Raw genomic sequence first — 18,574 nt, forward strand, 5'->3', positions numbered from 1 at the left:
ATCTTGTGGGCCTTCAGTTGGGCCGGCCCATTTAAACTTGATGGGCTGGTCCACGTGTCAACATATCATAGGCGTGTCTCGCCCATTGGATGAGTGACACCTGTGCCAATGCGGACCTGACACGTGTCTCCTCCAGCCAATGATGATTTTACACGTGGAAAATCCCCATTGGTCGGGGCTGTTAACGGGTTATCGGATCCAAAACCCAACCCGATAGCTTAATGGTGTTCTGTTACGGTGGATGCCACGTGTCGGTCACCCTTGACGAAAGCACTTTTGTGACGCGCGATTTATCATCATGGAAGTGGACACTTCCGTGATGATAATTTTGGTAATGTCATGGAACACTTCTACGACAGCACATGTATGACTATCTTGATTCTGTCATAAATTTGTCATGGATGTACATGCATGACAAAAAACACGACCTATTTTGACAAACACGTATCATCACAGAAGTGTATTTTTTGTAGTGTTGATGTGTATTTTACTAGTGTTCGAAGTAACCCCTAGGTATTTGATACCGGTTCAGTTGCTAATATTAGTAACTCGAAACAACAGTTATAGAGACTAGTTAAAAGCGAGGTGACGATGTGTGTTGGCAATGATTCCAAGGTTGAGATGATCACCATCACACACTCCCTCTACCTTCCGGATTAATGTTGAATCTAAATAAATGTTATTTTGGTGTTTGCGTTGAGCATGAATATGATTAGATCATGATTATTTCAATACGTTTATTCATTTAAGTTAGAGAATAGTTGTTGTTTTGTTTACATGAATAAAACCTTCTATGGTCATACACACAATGTGAATGGTTTATTGAATCTCAATCATAGTGATACACATATTCATAATATTGATGCCAAAAGATGCAAAGTTGATAATGATAGTGCAACATATTTGTGGCACTGCCGTTTAGGTCATATTGCTGTAAAGCGCATGAAGAAACTCCATGCTGATGGACTTTTGGAATCACTTGATTATGAACCATTTGATACTTGCAAACCATGCCTCATGGGCAAGATGACTAAAACTCGTTCTCCAGAACAATGGGGCGAGCCAATGACTTATTGGAAATAATACATACCGGTGTATGCGGTCCAATGAGTGTTGAGGCATGCGGCGAGTATCAGAGAGGTATCTCTAGGCCCTCTTGATAATTCACATCATAAGCTTGCAAGCAAACGACTAAGGAGTTAGTCACGAGGTGATGTATTATGGAATGAGTAAAAAGACTTGCCGGTAACGAGATTGAACTAGGTATGAAGATACCGATGATTGAATCTCGGGCAAGTAACATACCGACACACAAAGGGAATAACATATGTTGTCATAACGGTTCGACCGGTAAAGATCTTCATAGAATATGTAGGAGCCAATATGGGCATATAGGTTCCGCTATTGGTTATTGACCGGAGAGGTGTCTCGGTCATGTCTACATAGTTCCCGAACCCGTAGGGTCTGCACACTTAACGTTCGATGACGATATTGTATTATATGAGTTGTGTGATTTGGTGACTGAATGTTGTTCGGAGTCCCAGATGAGATCATGGACCTGACGAGGAGTGTTGAAATGGTTGAGAGGTAAATATTGATATATATATAGGACAATAGTATTCGGATACCGGAAGTGTTCCAGAGGGTACCGAGTACATATCGGGTCACCGGAAGGGGTTTCGGGCACCCCCGGCAAAAGATATGGGCCTTATGGGCCAAGAGGGGAAACACACCAGCCGCCAGGGGCTGGTGCGCCCCCCGTATGGGCCGAACCAAAGGGAGAAGGAAAGGGGAAAGAGAAAGTAAAGGGGGGATTCGGCCTCCGCCTTCCCTTTCTCCCCTCTCCTCTTTCCTTCCCCCTCCGGTAAATAAGGAAGGGGGCGGCCGGCCAAGGAGGAACCCAAGTAGGATTCGGTCCTACTTGGGGAACCTCCTGGCCTCTCCCCTCTCCCTCCCACCTATATATATGTGGGGGCGCCCCCTAGCACACCCCAGACAATTGTTAGCCATGTGTGGCGCCCACCTCCACCGTTTACTCCCACGATCATATCTTCGTAGTGCTTAGGCGAGGACCTGCAAGGATCACTTCACCATCACCATCACCACGCCGTCGTGCTGACGGAACTCATCTACTACCTCGACAATTTGATGGATCAAGAAGGCGAGGGACATCACCGAGCTAAACATTTGCAGAACGCGGAGGTGCCGTGTGTTCGGTACTTGATAGGTTGAAGCGCGAAGAAGTTCAACTACATCAACCGCGTAGAGAAACACTTCCGCTTACAGTCTACGAAGCTAAGTAGACACACTCTCCGCCTCATTGCTATGCATCTCCATGGATAGATCATTGTGTGTGCGTAGAATTTTTTTTGTTTTCCATGCAACGATTCCCAGCAGTATGTATCGTTGCTATTAAGTATAACAAGATGGGTCTATTCCTACATGAATAGATCTTGTCTACATTATGTCATCATTATTATTGCATTACTCTGTTTCTCCATGAACTTAATACACTAGATGCATGCTGGATAGCGGTCAATGTGTGGAGTAATAGTAGTAGATGCAGGCAGGAGTCGGTCTACTAATCTTGGACGTGATGCCTATATAACGATCATTGCATGGACATTGTCATAATTATTTGAAGTTCTATCAATTGCCCAACAGTAATTTGTTTACCCGCCGTATGCTATTTTTCTCGAGAGAAGCCACTAGTAAAATCTACGGCCCCCGGGTCTATTCTTTATCATATTTGCTTTGAGATCTATTTTTATTCGCTTTTATTTTCAGATCTATTATTCCAAAAACCCAAAAATACCTTGCTGCAATTTTTTGTTATTTATTTTATTTTGCGTTTCCGCGAAATCTATTTATCCAATTTACTACAAACCAATCTATCTTTTACCCCCTCTTACGTGTCGGGTTGCAAGTATTTGTTCTTTGTGTGCTGGTACCGTTTACATAGTGTTGCGTGGTTCTCCTAATGGTTCGATAACCTTGGTCTCATCACTGAGGGAAATACCTACCGTAATTGTCTTGCATCATCCCTTCCTCTTTGGGGAAATACCGGCGCAGTTCAAGCCGCATCAGTCTCCAACGTACCTGTAATTTATGAAGTATCCATGCCATGTTTACAACAATTTTATATGGTTTTGGTATGATTTACATTTAACTAACCCAAACTGATGTTGTTTTCAGCAGAACTACCATGGTGTTGTTTTTTGTGCAGAAATGGAAGTTCTCCAAATGAGCTGAAACTTTTTGACAATTTTTTGGAACAAAAGAGGCACTAGAAGCTTCATAGGAGGGCCAGAAGAGCCATGAAGTGGGCACAACCTACCGGGGCGCGCCTGGAGCCCAACCCTTGTATAGGTGGGTTGTGCTCACCTCGAGGCCCATCTTCGCATGAAACCAATGCCAAAAAATATTATAAATATAGAAACCTCCAAAAATAACCCTAGATTAGAAGTTCCGCCGCCGCCGGCCTCTGTAGCCACGAAAAACCAAACTAGACCTTGTTCTGGCACCCTGCCGGAGGGGGAAATCACCACCGGTGGCCATCTTCATCATCCCTATGGCCACCATGATGAAGAGGGAGTAGTCCACCCTCGAGGCTGAGTGTTTGTACCAGTAGCTATGTGTTTAATCTCTCTCTCTCTCGTGTTCTTGATTTGGCATGATCTTGATGTATCGCGAGCTTTGTTAATATAGTTGGATCATATGGTGTTTCTCCTTCTCTATCTTGTTGTGATGAATTGAGTTTTTCCTTTGAGATTTTGTTATTACCGGATTGAATACTTTTGTGGATTTGAGAACACTTGATGTATGTCTTGCTATGAACACCCGTGGTGACAATGGGGTATCATATTGATTCACTTGATGTGTGTTTTGGCACTCAACTCGCGGATTCCCAAGGTGACATTGGGGTAATCTATGCATAGGGGTTGATGCACGCTCTTGTCTTTGTTTCTCCGGTAGAAATCTGGGGGCACTCTTTGACGTTCTTTGTGTTGGATTGAGTATTATGAATCTAATTTTTTTTGATGCATATCGTATAATCAACTCACGGATACTCGTGGTGACATTGGAGTATCTAGGTGACATTAGAGTTGGTTGATGTGTATCGTATGGTGTTATTTTAGTACGAACTCTTGGTAGATCGATCGGAAAGGATAACTTGGTGTTACCTTAGTGCGAACTATTGGAAAGGTTGATCAGAAAGAATAACTTTGAGGTGGTTTCGCACCCTACAAACAATTTCTTCTTATGTTCTCCCCTAGATAGGAACTTTGGAGTGATTCTTCATCGCATGTTGAGGGATTTTTATGTGATCCAATTATATTAGAATTGTTGAGAGATTGCACTAGTGAAACTACGGACCCTAGGCCTCATTTTCAAGCATTGCAATACCGTTTGTGCTCACTTTTATCATTAGTTACCTTGCTGTTTTTATATTTTCAAATTACAAAAACCTTTATCTACTATCCATATACCACTTGTATCACCATCTCTTCGCCGAACTAGTGCACCTATACAATTTACCATTGTATTTGGTGTGTTGGGGACACAAAAGACTTTTTATTATTTGGTTGCATGGTTGTTTGAGAGAGACAACTTCATCCTACACCTCCCACAGATTGATAAACCTTAGGTCATCCACTTGAGGGGAATTTGCCACTGTCCTACAAAACTCCGCGCTTGGAGGCCCAACACGAGTCTACACTTGCGAGGGGGTTAATCATAAGTGGGAGGCTTGTTCAAGTAAGAATAACACCCAAGCACCGGTCCACCCACATATCAAATTATCAAAGTAGCGAACGTGAATCAAATAACATGATGAAAGTGACTAGATGAAATTCCCGTGTGCCCTCAAGAACGCTTTGCTTATTATAAGAGATCGTTTTGGCCTGTCCTTTGCTACAAAAAGGATTGGTCTACCTTGATGCACTTTATTTACTGTTACCGTTACTTCCTAGTTACAAATTATCTTGCTATCAAACTACCTATTATCGACAATTTTAGTGCTTGCAGAAATTACCTTGCTGAAAACCACTTGTCATTTTCTTCTGCACCTCGTTGGGTTCGATGCTCTTACTTATCTAAAGGACTACGATTGATCCCCTATACTTGTCGGTCCTCAACATGCCGCCATGTATGGCCTATGAATCAACTCCTTCGGTATGTTGGCGGGGGGGGTGAGAAACTCCTTTTGATGTGTCGACGTGACTTTTCGGGCTGTCCCATTGAAGGAAATATGCCCTAGAGGCAATAATAAAGTTATTATTTATATTTCCTTATATCATGATAAATGTTTATTGTTCACCTAGAATTGTATTAACCGGAAACTTAGTACATGTGTGAATACATAGACAAACAGAGTGTCACTAGTTTGCCTCTACTTGACTAGCTCGTTGAATCAATGATGGTTATGTTTCCTAACCATAGACATGAGTTGTCATTTGATTAACGGGATCACATAATTAGAGAATGATGTGTTTGACTTGACCCATCCGTTAGCTTAGCACGATGATCGTTTAGTTTGTTGCTATTGTTTTCTTCATGACTTATACATATTCCTATGACTATGAGATTATGCAACTCCCGAGTACCGAAGGAACACTTTGTGTGCTAAAACGTCACAACGTAACTGGGTGATTATAAAGGTGCTCTACAGGTGTCTCTGATGGTACTTGTTGAGTTGGCATAGATCAACATTAAGATTTGTCACTCCGATTGTCGGAGAGGTATCTCTGGGACCTCTCGGTAATGCACATCACTATAAGCCTTGCAAGCATTGTGACTAATGAGTTAGTTGCGGGATGATGCATTACGGAATGAGTAAAGAGACTTGACGGTAACGAGATTGAACTAGGTATTGAGATACCGACGATCGAATCACGGGCAAGTAACATACCGATGACAAAGGGAACAATGTATGTTGTTATGCGGTTTAACCAATAAAGATCTTCGTAGAATATGTAGGAGCCAATATGAACATCCAGGTTCCGCTATTGGTTATTGACCGGAGACGTGTCTCGGTCATGTCTACATAGTTCTCGAACCCATAGGGTCCGCACGCTTAACGTTCAGTGACGATCGATATTATGAGTTTATGTGATTTGATGTACCGAAGGTATTTCGGAATCCCGGATGAGATAGGGGACATGACGAGGAGTCTTGAAATGGTCGAGACATAAAGATCGATATATTGGACGACTATATTCGGACATGGGAAAGGTTCCGAGTAATTCGGGCATTTTTCGGAGTACCAGGGAGTTACGGGAATACAGGGAAGAAGTATTGGGCCTCATGGGCCAAGTGGTGGATTAGAGGCGGCAGGGCACGCGGCCCCCCTAGCCCAAACCGAATTGGACTAGGGGCCGGCCCCCCTTTTCCCCTTTCCTCCCCCTCCTTCCTTCTCCCTCTCCTCCTTCCTTTCCTCCTCCTAGTAGGAGTAGGAAAGGGGAGTCCTATGATAACCCACAAGTATAGGGGATCGCAATAGCTTTCGAGGGTAGAGTATTCAACCCAAATTTATTGATTCGACACAAGGGGAGCCAAAGAATATTCTCAAGTACTAGCAGTTGAGTTGTCAATTCAACCACACCTGGAAACTTAGTATCTGCAGCAAAGTGTTTAGTAGCACAGTAATATGATAGTGGTAGCAGTAGCAACAAAAGTAAAGATAGCAAAAGTAATGTTTTTGGTATTTTGTAGTGATTGTAACAGTAGTAGCGGGAAAGTAAATAAGCGTAAACCAGTATATGGAAAACTCGTAGGCACCGGATCAGTGATGGATAATTATGCCGGATGCGGTTCATCATGTAACAGTCATAACGTAGGGTGACACAGAACTAGCTCCAATTCATCAATATAATGTAGGCATGTATTTCGTATATAGTCATACGTGCTTATGGAAAAGAACTTGCATGGCATGTTTTGTCCTACCCTCCTGTGGCAGCGGGGTCCTATTGGAAACTAAGGGATATTAAGGCCTCCTTTTAATAGAGAACCGGAACAAAGCATTAGCACATAGTGAATACATGAACTCCTCAAACTATGGTCATCGCTGGGAGTGGTCCCGATTATTGTCACTTCGGGGTTGCCGGATCATAACACATAGTAGGTGACTATAGACTTGCAAGATAGGATCAAGAACTCACATATATTCATGAAAACATAATAGGTTCAGATCTGAAATCATGGCACTCGGGCCCTAGTGACAAGCATTAAGCATAGCAGAGTCATAGCAACATCAATCTCAGAACATAATGGATACTAGGGATCAAACCCTAACAAAACTAACTTGATTACATGATAAATATCATCCAACCCATCACCGTCCAGCAAGCCTACGATGGAATTACTCACGCACGGCGGTGAGCATCATGAAATTGGTGATGGAGGATGGTTGATGATGACGACGGCGACGAATCCCCCTCTCCGGAGCCCCGAACGGACTCCAGATCAGCCCTCCCGAGAGGTTTTAGGGCTTGGAGGCGGCTCCGTATCGTAAAACGCAATGATTTCTTCTCCTTGATTTTTTCTCTCCGAAAGCAAATATATAGAGTTGGAGTTGGCGTCGGAGGGCATCCAGGGGGCCCACGAGGTAGGGGGCACGCCCCCACCCTCGTGAACAGGGTGTGGGCCCCCTGGTCTTCATCTTTGGCGAGGATTTTTTTATTATTTTTCGTAAGATGTTCCGTGGAGTTTCAGGTCATTCCGAGAATATTTGTTTTCTGCACATGAAACAACACCATGGCAATTCTGCTGAAAACAGCGTCAGTCCGGGTTAGTTCCATTCAAATCATACAAGTTAGAGTCCAAAATAAGGGCAAACATGTTTGGAAAAGTAGATACAACGGAGACGTATCAACTCCCCCAAGCTTAAACCCTTGCTTGTCCTCAAGCAATTCAGTTGACAAACTAAAAGAAAGAAAGAAAAACTTTTGCAAACTATGTTTGCTCTTGTTGTTGTAACTATGTCAAGCCAGCATTCAAGTTTTCAGCATAGATCATAACTAACCACATTTGCAATAATTCTCAGGTCTCATAATCACTCATATCAATAGCATAATCAACTAGCAAGCCATAATAATAAATCTCGGATGACAACACTTTCTCAAAACAATCATAATATGATATAACAAGATGGTATCTCGCTAGCCCTTTCTGAGACCGCAAAACATAAATGCAGAGCACCTTTAAAGATCAAGGACTGACTATACATTGTAATTCATGGTAAAAGAGATCCAATCATAGTCATACCCAATATAAATTAACAGTGATGAATGCAAATGACAGCTGTGCTCTCCAACTAGTGCTTTTTAATAAGAGGGTGATGACTCAACATAAAAGTAAATGGATAGGCCCTTCGCAGAGGGAAACAGGGATTTGTAGAGGTGCCAGAGCTCAGTTTTGAAATAGAGATAAATTGTATTTTGAGCGATATACTTTCATTGTCAACGTAACAACTAAGAGATGGCAATATCTTCCATGCTAAACACATTATAGGCGGTTCCCAAACAGAATGGTAAAGTTTATACTCCCCCTCCACCAACAAGCATCAATCCATGGCTTGCTCGAAACAACGAGTGCCTCCAACATACATTAGGTCCCAGGGGGAGTTTTGTTTGCAATTAATTTTGATTTAGTTTGCATAAAGCATGGGACTGGGCATCCCGATGACCAGCCATCTTCTCGTGAGTGAGGAGCGGAGTCCACTCCTCTTGAGAATAACCCGCCTAACACGGAAGATAAGGACAACCTTGGTTGATACATGAGCTATTCGAGCATACAAAACAGAATGTTTATTTGAAGGTTTAGAGTTTGGCACATACAAATTTACTTGGAACAGAAGGTAGATACCGCATAGGAAGGTATGGTGGACTCATCTGGAATAACTTTGGGGTTTAAGGGATTGGATGCACAAGCAGTATTCCCGCTTAGTACAAGTGAAGGCTAGCAAAAGACTAGGAAGCGACCAACTAGAGAGCGACAACAGCCATGTACATGCATTAAAATTAATAAACATTGGATGCAAGCATGAGTAGGATATAATCCACCATGAACATAAATATCGTGAAGGCTATGTTGATTTTGTTTCAACTACATGCATGAACATGTGCCAAGTCAAGTCACTTAAATCATTCAAAGGAGGATACCACCCCATCATACCACATCATAATCATCTCAATAGCATGTTGGCACACAAGGTAAATCATTATAACTCATAGCTAATCAAGCATGGCACAAGCAACTATGATCTCTAATTGTCATTGCAAACATGTTTATTCATAATAAGCTGAATCAAGAACGAGGGACTCATCATATTTACAAAAACAAAAGAGGTCGAGTTCATACCAGCTTTTCTCATCTCAGTCAGCCCATCATATATCATCATAATTGCCTTTCACTTGCACGACCGAACGGTGTGAATAATAATAAGAGTGTACGTGCATTGGACTAAGCTGGAATCTACGAGCATTCAATAAACAGGAGAAGACAAGGCAATATGAGCTCTGGGTTAAATCAACAATAATGCATATAAGAGCCACTTCAATAATTTAATTATGATCTTCTCCTACTGACCCCCAAATAAAAGAAAAGAAATAAAACTATTTACACGGGAAAACTCCCAACAAGCAAAAGAAGAACGGGAAATATTTTTGGGTTTTATTTTTAATTATTACTACTACAATGGAAAAATAAACTACTATTATTTTTTTGTTTTTCTTAAGGTTTAACAAACACACAAGAAGAAAGCAGGAAAAAGAAAATAAACTAGCATGGATATTACAGTGAAAAAGTATGAGCACCGACATCTAGCAATGAGTGTGTGTGAACATAAATATAATGTCGCTGAGAAATACATACTCCCCCAAGCTTAGGCTTTTGGCCTAAGTTGGTCTATTGCCAGGGATAGCCTGGCGGATACCCATAGGTGTAGCTGGGGTCATACTGCGACGAAGAATAGTTGGGATCATACTGATGTGCAGCGGTTATCGCCTGCTGAGCTGCAGTGTGGAGTCGAGCTACCTCCGCTCTCCTCGCATACTCTTCTGCCTCCTCTCTGGTAATAACATATCTTCTTTTTGTCTGTGAATCAAAGAAGGCAGGAGCAGGGAGAGTAATACGGAAAAAATGTCATTTATCAAAAATTAAACGATATAAGAGAGGTGATTCAGGCCTCTCGACAAACTGGTGCAAAGCCATAGAGTCATAATCTAAATATGCAGGAGGCAACTCCGTATCACCCTCATGAACGTCTATCTCAAGAAAATGAGCTAAGCGAGTTGCATAAATTTCTCCAAAGAAATCTCCATTATGTGTATTATGATGCAACCTACGAGCTACAATGGCTCCCATATGATAAGATTGGTATCCTAACACAGCACTCCTAAGAATGCTAAGATCAGGGACACACATGTGACATGCTTCATCCTTAGCATTTATGCATCTACTGATGAAGAGAGTAAAATAATGTATAGCAGGAAAGTGAATGCTCCCTATGGTAGCCTGCCTTATATCTCTAGATTCCCCCATAGTTATACTAGCAAAAAAGTTTCTAAATTCATATTTAGGGGGATCCCTAACACTATCCCATGATGGAAGTTTGCAAGCAGAAGTGAAATCCTCTAAGTCCATGGTATAAGATTTGTCATAGAGATCAAACATGACTGAACGAGAATTACGCGAAGATGAATACTCAAACCTCCTCACAAAGGAACTTGTGAGATCATGATACTGGGGGCATTTGTTAGCCTCAAAATCCTCAAGACCGGCATTGCGCAAATATGCTTTGAATTCTTCTTTAATTCCCGCACGGTCCATAAAATTTTCTGACGGCCATTCGCAAGGCCGTACTAGAGCGTCTCTTGGTGGATCCTCGTCAGCATCGCGCATAGCAATCCTGGGTCCTTGCTTCTTAGAGGAACCACCTTGGAACATCTTCCTAAGCATATTGTTTTTCTCTGAAAAATTCTGAAATTTTTAGTAACTTCAAACAAAAGTAAACAAACTTCAATAATATTGATAGCAACTACTCCTACAAGTGCCTAGAGCCTATATCAAGCATTAGAACTACTTGGAACCATATAAATTTGACATGCAAGCTCAAGAACATGGTCCCCTATGTAGCACAAATTTGCAAAGAATAAAGCACTAGAACAAAAACTAATTGGACCAATGGAGGAGTCACATACCAAGGAACAATCTCCGCAAGCAGTTTTGCGAGAGGTGCTTTGAGCAAGGAGATCGAAAATCATAGCAAAAGTGGCTGGAACTCATGCTTGAGTTGGTTTTTCGAGTTTGTGTGACACAGAGGAAGAAGATGGGTGCTGGGATAAGTGGAGGAGGGCCACCATGGGCCCACGAGGCAGGGGGCATGCCCACCACCCTCGTGGCCAGGTAGTTGCTCCTCCCACGGTAATTTTTGCACAGTAAATCCTCAAATATTCCCCAAAAAATCATATTAAATTGGCATGGCGTTCTGAGGACTTTTATTTTCGGGATATTTTTATATTGCATGGATAAGTCAGGAAACAGACTGAAAAATACTATTTTTACTTTATTTAATATAAATAACAGAAAGTAAAAGTGGGGTACAGAAGGTTGTGCTTCTAGTTTCATCCATCTCATGCTCATCAAAAAGAATCCACTAACAAGGTTGATCAAGTCTTGTTAACAAACTCATTCCGATACTCATGAAACTGGAGAAATTTTGGATAACACTAAGTTACCTCAACGGGGATATGCACATCCCCTATAATAAGTATATCATATTTCTTTTTGACAGTAGGAAGAGGAAATTCAAAACCTCCAATTATAATCAATGGAATTTTTCCAATGGAGTTGATACTATGAACTTGAGGTTGTTTCCTCGGAAAGTGTACCGTATGCTCATTACCATTAACATGAAAAGTGGCATTGCCTTTGTTGCAATCAATAACAGCCCCTGCAGTATTAAGAAAAGGTCTTCCAAGAATAATAGACATACTATCATCCTCGGGAATATCAAGTATAACAAAGTCCGTTAAAATAGTAACGTTTGCAACCACAACAGGCACATCCTCACAAATATCGACAGGTATAGCAGTTGATTTATCAGCCATTTGCAAAGATATTTCGGTAGGTGTCAGCTTATTCAAGTCAAGTCTACGATATAAAGAGAGAGGCATAACACAAACACCGGCTCCAAGATCACATAAAGCAGTTTTAATATAATTTCTTTTAATGGAGCAAGGTATAGTAGGTACTCCGGGATCTCCAAGTTTCTTTGGTATTTCACCCTTAAAAGTATAATTAGCAAGCATGGTGGAAATCTCAGCTTCCGGTATCTTTCTTTTTTTAGTAATGATATCCTTCATATATTTAGCATAAGGATTTGTTTTGAGCGCATCAGTTAATCGCATACGCAAAAAAGATAGGCCTAATCATTTCAACAAAGCGCTAAAAATCTTCATCATCCTTTTTCTTGGATGGTTTCGGAGGAAAAGGCATGGGTTTCTGAACCCAGGGTTCCCTTTCTTTACCATGTTTCCTAGCAACAAAGTCTCTTTTATCATAACGTTGATTCTTTGATTGTGGGTTATCAAGATCAACAACAGGTTCAATTTCTACATCATTATCATTACTAGGTTGAGCATCATCATGAACATCATCATTAATATTTTCATTAGGTTCATGTTCATTACCAGATTGTGTTTCAGCATCAGACATAGAGATATCATTTGGATTATCAGGTGGTTCAGCAATAGGTTCACTAGAAGTTTGCACAGTTTTATCATTTTTCTTTTTCTTCTTTTTAGAAGAACTAGGAACATCAATATTATTTCTTTGAGAATCTTGCTCGATTCTCTTAGGGTGGCCTTTAGGATACAAAGGTTCCTGAGTCATTCTACCAGCTCTAGTAGCCACTCTAACAGCATAATAATTTTTCTTACTATTCATTTCATCAAACACTTCTTTTTGAGCCTTAAGTACTTGTTCTACTTGAGTGGTAACCATAGAAGCATGTTTGCTAACAAGTTTAAGTTCACCTTTAATATGAGCCATATAATCACCCAAGCATCTAATCATATAAGCATTTTCTTTTAATTGTCTACCAAAATAAGCATTGAAGTCGTCTTGCTTAAACATAAAGTTATCAAACTCATCCCAGCACTGACTAGCAATTCTAGTAGGAGGGACTTCAGCTTTATCATATCTATAGAGAGAGTTTACCTTTACTACCTGTGTCGGGATATCGGGATCAGGAGGTTCTTCAATAAATAAAGAATTGAGATCATATGTTTCTTCAATATGCGGTATATTAAGACCATGTATTTCTTCAATAGGAGGTAAATTCTTAACATCTTCAGCTTTAATACCTTTTTCTTTCATAGATTTCTTTGCCTCTTGCATATCTTCGGGACTGAGGAATAGAACACCTCTCTTCTTCGGAGTTGGTTTAAGAATAGGCTCAGTAATTGGAGCAGGAGCTGGCTCAGGAGGTGCCCAATTATTTTCATTCATCAACATATTATTCAATAGAATTTCAGCTTCATCCGGTGTTCTTTCCCTGAAAAGAGAACCAGCACAACTATCCAGCTAATCTCTGGAAGCATCGGTTAGTCCATTATAAAAGATATCAAGTATTTCAGGTTTCTTAAGAGGATGATCAGGCAAAGCATTAAGTAACTTGAGAAGCCTCCCCCAAGCTTGTGGGAGACTCTCTTCTTTAATTTGCACGAAGTTGTATATTTCCCTCAAAGCAGCTTGTTTCTTATGAGCAGGGAAATATTTAGCAAAGAAGTAATAAATCATATCCTGGGGACTACGCACACAACCAGGATCAAGAGAATTAAACCATATCTTAGCATCACCCTTTAATGAGAACGGAAATATTTTGAGTATATAGAAGTAACGCGATCTCTCATCATTAGTGAACAGGGTAGCTATATCATTTAACTTAGTAAGATGTGCCACAACAGTTTCAGATTCATGGCCATAAAACGGATCAGATTCAACCAAAGTAATTATATCAGGATCAACAGAGAATTCATAATCCTTATCATGAACACATATAGGTGAAGTAGCAAAAGCAGGGTCGGGTTTCATTTTATCTCTAAGTGATTCTTTGTTCCATTTAACTAATAACCTCTTAAGCTCATATCTATCTTTGCAAGCTAAAATAGCGGCAGAAGATTCCATATCAAAAAGATAGCCCTCAGGAATAACAGGCATATTTTCATCATCACTATCATCATCGTATTCAGATTCAATAGTTTCTTTTTCTCTAGCCCTAGAAATTTGTTCATCAAGAAATTCACCAAGGGGCACAGTAGTATCAGGCATAGAAGTAGTTTCATCATAAGTATCATGCATAGCAGAAGTGGCATCATCAATAACATGCGACGTATCAGAACAAATAGCAGAAGCAGGTTTAGGTGTCGCTAGCTTACTCATAACAGAAGGTCAATCAAGTGCAGAGCTAGATGGCAGTTCCTTACCTCCCCTCGTAGTTGAGGGATAGATCTTGGTTTTTGGATCTCTCAAGTTCTTCATAGTGTCCAGCAGATATAAATCCCAAGTGACTCAAAGAATAGAGCTATGCTCCCCGGCAACGGCGCCAGAAATTTGTCTAGATAACCCACAAGTATAGGGGATCGCAACAGCTTTTGAGGGTAGAGTATTCAACCCAAATTTATTGATTCGGCACAAGGGGAGCCAAAGAATATTCTCAAGTATTAGCAGCTGAGTTGTCAATTCAACCACACCTGGAAACTTAGTATCTGCAGCAAAGTGTTTAGTAGCACAGTAATATGATAGTGGTAGCAGTAGCAACAAAAGTAAAGACAACAAAAGTAATGTTTTTGGTATTTTGTAGTGATTGTAACAGTAGTAGCGGGAAAGTAAATAAGCGTAAACCAGTATATGGAAAACACGTAGGCACCGGATCAGTGATGGATAATTATGCCGGATGTGGTTCATCATGTAACAGTCATAACGTAGGGTGACACAGAACTAGCTCCAATTCATCAATATAATGTAGGCATGTATTCCGTATATAGTCATACGTGCTTATGGAAAAGAACTTGCATGACATCTTTTGTCCTACCCTCCTATGGCAGCGGGGTCCTATTGGAAACTAAGGGATATTAAGGCCTCCTTTTAATAGAGAACCGGAACAAAGCATTAGCACATAGTGAATACATGAACTCCTCAAACTATGGTCATCACCGGGAGTGGTCCCGATTATTGTCACTTTGGGATTGCCGGATCATAACACATAGTAGGTGACTATAGACTTGCAAGATAGGATCAAGAACTCACATATATTCATGAAAACATAATAGGTTCAGATCTGAAATCATGGCACTTGGGCCCTAGTGACAAGCATTAAGCATAGCAAAGTCATAGCAACATCAATCTCAGAACATAATGGATACTAGGGATCAAACCCTAACAAAACTAACTTGATTACATGATAAATCTCATCCAACCCATCACCGTCCAGCAAGCCTACGATGGAATTACTCACGCACGGCGGTGAGCATCATGAAATTGGTGATGGAGGATGGTTGATGATGACGACGGCGACGAATCCCCCTCTTCGGAGCCCCGAACGGACTCCAGATCAGCCCTCCCGAGAGGTTTTAGGGCTTGGCGGCGGCTCCGTATCGTAAAATGCGATGATTTCTTCTCCTTGATTTTTTCTCTCCGAAAGCAAATATATAGAGTTGGAGTTGGCGTCGGAGGGCATCCAGGGGGCCCACGAGGTAGGGGGCGCGCCCCCCACCCTCGTGAACAGGGTGTGGGCCCCCTGGTCTTCATCTTTGGCGAGGATTTTTTATTATTTTTTCTAAGACCTCTTGTGGAGTTTCAGGTCATTCCGAGAATATTTGTTTTCTGCACATAAAACAACACCATGGCAATTCTGCTGAAAACAGCGTCAGTCCGGGTTAGTTCCATTCAAATCATACAAGTTAGAGTCCAAAACAAGGGCAGAAGTGTTTGGAAAAGTAGATACGACAGAGACGTATCATCCTACTCCTACTAGGAGGAGGACTCCTCCTCCTGGCGCGTCCTAGGAGGGCCGGCCTCCCCCCTTGCTCCTTTATATACGGGGGCAGGGGCACCCTAGAACACACAAGTTGATTGTTCCAAGCCGTGTGTGGTGCCCCCTCCACCATAATCCACCTCGAACATATCGTAGCGGTGCTTAGGCGAAGCCCTGCGTCAGTAGCAACATCATCACCGTCATCACGTCGTCGTGCTGACGGAACTCTCCCGTGAAGCTCTACTGGATCGGAGTTCGTGGGACGTCATCGAGCTAAATGTGTGCTGAACTCGGAGGTGTCGTGCGTTCGGTACTTGGATCGGTCGGATCGTGAAGACGTTCGACTACATCAACCGCGTTCTCATAACGCTTTCGCTTACGGTCTACAAGGGTACGTAGATGATACTCTCCCCTCTCGTTGCTATGCATCACCATGATCTTGCGTGTGCGTAGGAATTTTTTGAAATTACTATGTTCCCCAACAGTGGCATCCGAGCCAGGTCTGTGCGTAGATGTTATATGCACGAGTAGAACACAAAGGAGTTGTGAGCATGGGTATATACATATTGCTAGCCGTCACTAGTTGATTCTTGATTCAGCAGTATTGTTGGATGAAGCGGCTCAGACCGACATTCCGCATACGCTTACGCGAGACTGGTTCTACCGACGTGCTTTGCACACAGGTGGCTAGTGGGTGTCTGTTTCTCCAACTTTAGTTGAATCAGATTCAATACCAGCCCGTAGCAGCCACGTAAAACTTGTAACAACAAAGTAGAGGACATCTAACTTGTTTTTGCAGAGCATGTTGTGATGTGATATGGTCAAGATGTGATGAGATATAAGTTGTTGTATGAGATGCTCATGTTTTGTCGAAGTTATCGGCAACTGGCAGAAGCCTTATGGTTGTCTCTTTATTGCGTAAGATGCAAGTGCCAAATAATTGCTTTACTTTATCGCTATGCGATAGCAATAGTTGCAAGAGCAATAGTTGGCGAGATGACCATGTGATGGCACGTTGATAGAGATTAAGATGATGGAGATCATGGTGTCATGCCGGTGACGATAGAGATCATGACGGTACTTTGGAGGTGGATATCAAAGGCGCAAGATGATCATGGCCATATCATGTCACATATTTTGATTGCATGTGATGTTTATCCTTTATGCATCTTATTTTGCTTAGTTCGGCGGTAGCATTATAAGATGATCTCTCACTAAAAAAATTCAAGGTACAAGTGTTCTCCCTGAGTATGCACCGTTGAAAAAGTTTGTCGTGCCGAGACACCACGTGATGATCGGGTGTGATAAGCTCAACGTTCTAATACAACGGGTGCAAGCCAGTTTTGCACACGCAGAATACTCGGGTTAAACTTGACGAGCCTCGGAACACTGAGACTGAAAGGTCGAGCGTGAATCATATAGTAGATATGATCAACATAGTGATGTTCACCATTGAAAACTACTCCATTTCACGTGATGATCGGTCATGGTTTAGTTTATTTGGATCACGTGATCACTTAGATGATTAGAGGTATGTCTATCTAAGTGGGAGTTCTTAAGTAATATGATTAATTGAACTTTAATTTATCATGAACTTAGTACCTGATAGTATTTGCATATCTATGTTGTAGATCAATTGCTCGCGTATAGCTTCCCCATTTTATTTATGATATGTTCCTAGAGAAAACTAGGTTGAAAGATGTTAGTAGCAATGAAGCGGATTGGATCCGTGATCTGAGGATTATCCTCATTGCTGTACAGAAGAATTATGTCCTTAATGCACCGCTAGGTGACAGACCGATTGCAGGAGCAGATGCAGACGTTATGAACGTTTGGCAAGCTCGATATGATGACTACTTGATAGTTTAGTGCACCATGCTTTATGGCTTAGAATCGGGGCTTCAAAGACGTTTTTGAAACTCCACGGAGCAACTGAGATGTTCCAAGAGTTGAAATTAGCATTTCAGACTCATGCCCATGTCGAAAGGTATGAGACCTTTGACAAGCACTTTGCCTACAAGATGGAGGAGAATAGCTCAGCTAGTGAGCATGTGCTCAGAATGTCTGAGTACTACAATCACTTGAATAAATGGGAGTTAATCTTCCAGACAAGATAGTGATTGACAGAGTTCTCTAGTCACTATCACCAAGTTACTAGAACTTCATGATGAATTATAATATGCAAGGGATAACAGAACGATTCCCAAGCTCTTCGTGATGCTGAAATCGACGAAGGTATAAATCAAGAAAAGCATCAAGTGTTGAGGTTGACAAGACCTGTAGTTTCAAGAAAAGGGCAAAGGGAAGAATGGTAACTTCAAGAAGAACGTCAAGCAAGTTGCTGCTCAAGTGAAGAAGCCCAAGTCTAGACCTAAGCCTAAGACTAAGTGCTTCTACTGCAAAGGGACTGGTCACTAGAAGCAGAACCGCCCCAAGTATTTGGCGGATAAGAAGGATGGCAAAGTGAACAAAGGTATATTTGATATACATGTTATTGATGTGTACTTTACTAGTGTTTATAGCAACCCCTCAGTA

This window comes from Triticum urartu, chromosome 1 (assembly GCF_003073215.2).
Source record: "Triticum urartu cultivar G1812 chromosome 1, Tu2.1, whole genome shotgun sequence".
Taxonomy (NCBI): domain Eukaryota; kingdom Viridiplantae; phylum Streptophyta; class Magnoliopsida; order Poales; family Poaceae; genus Triticum; species Triticum urartu.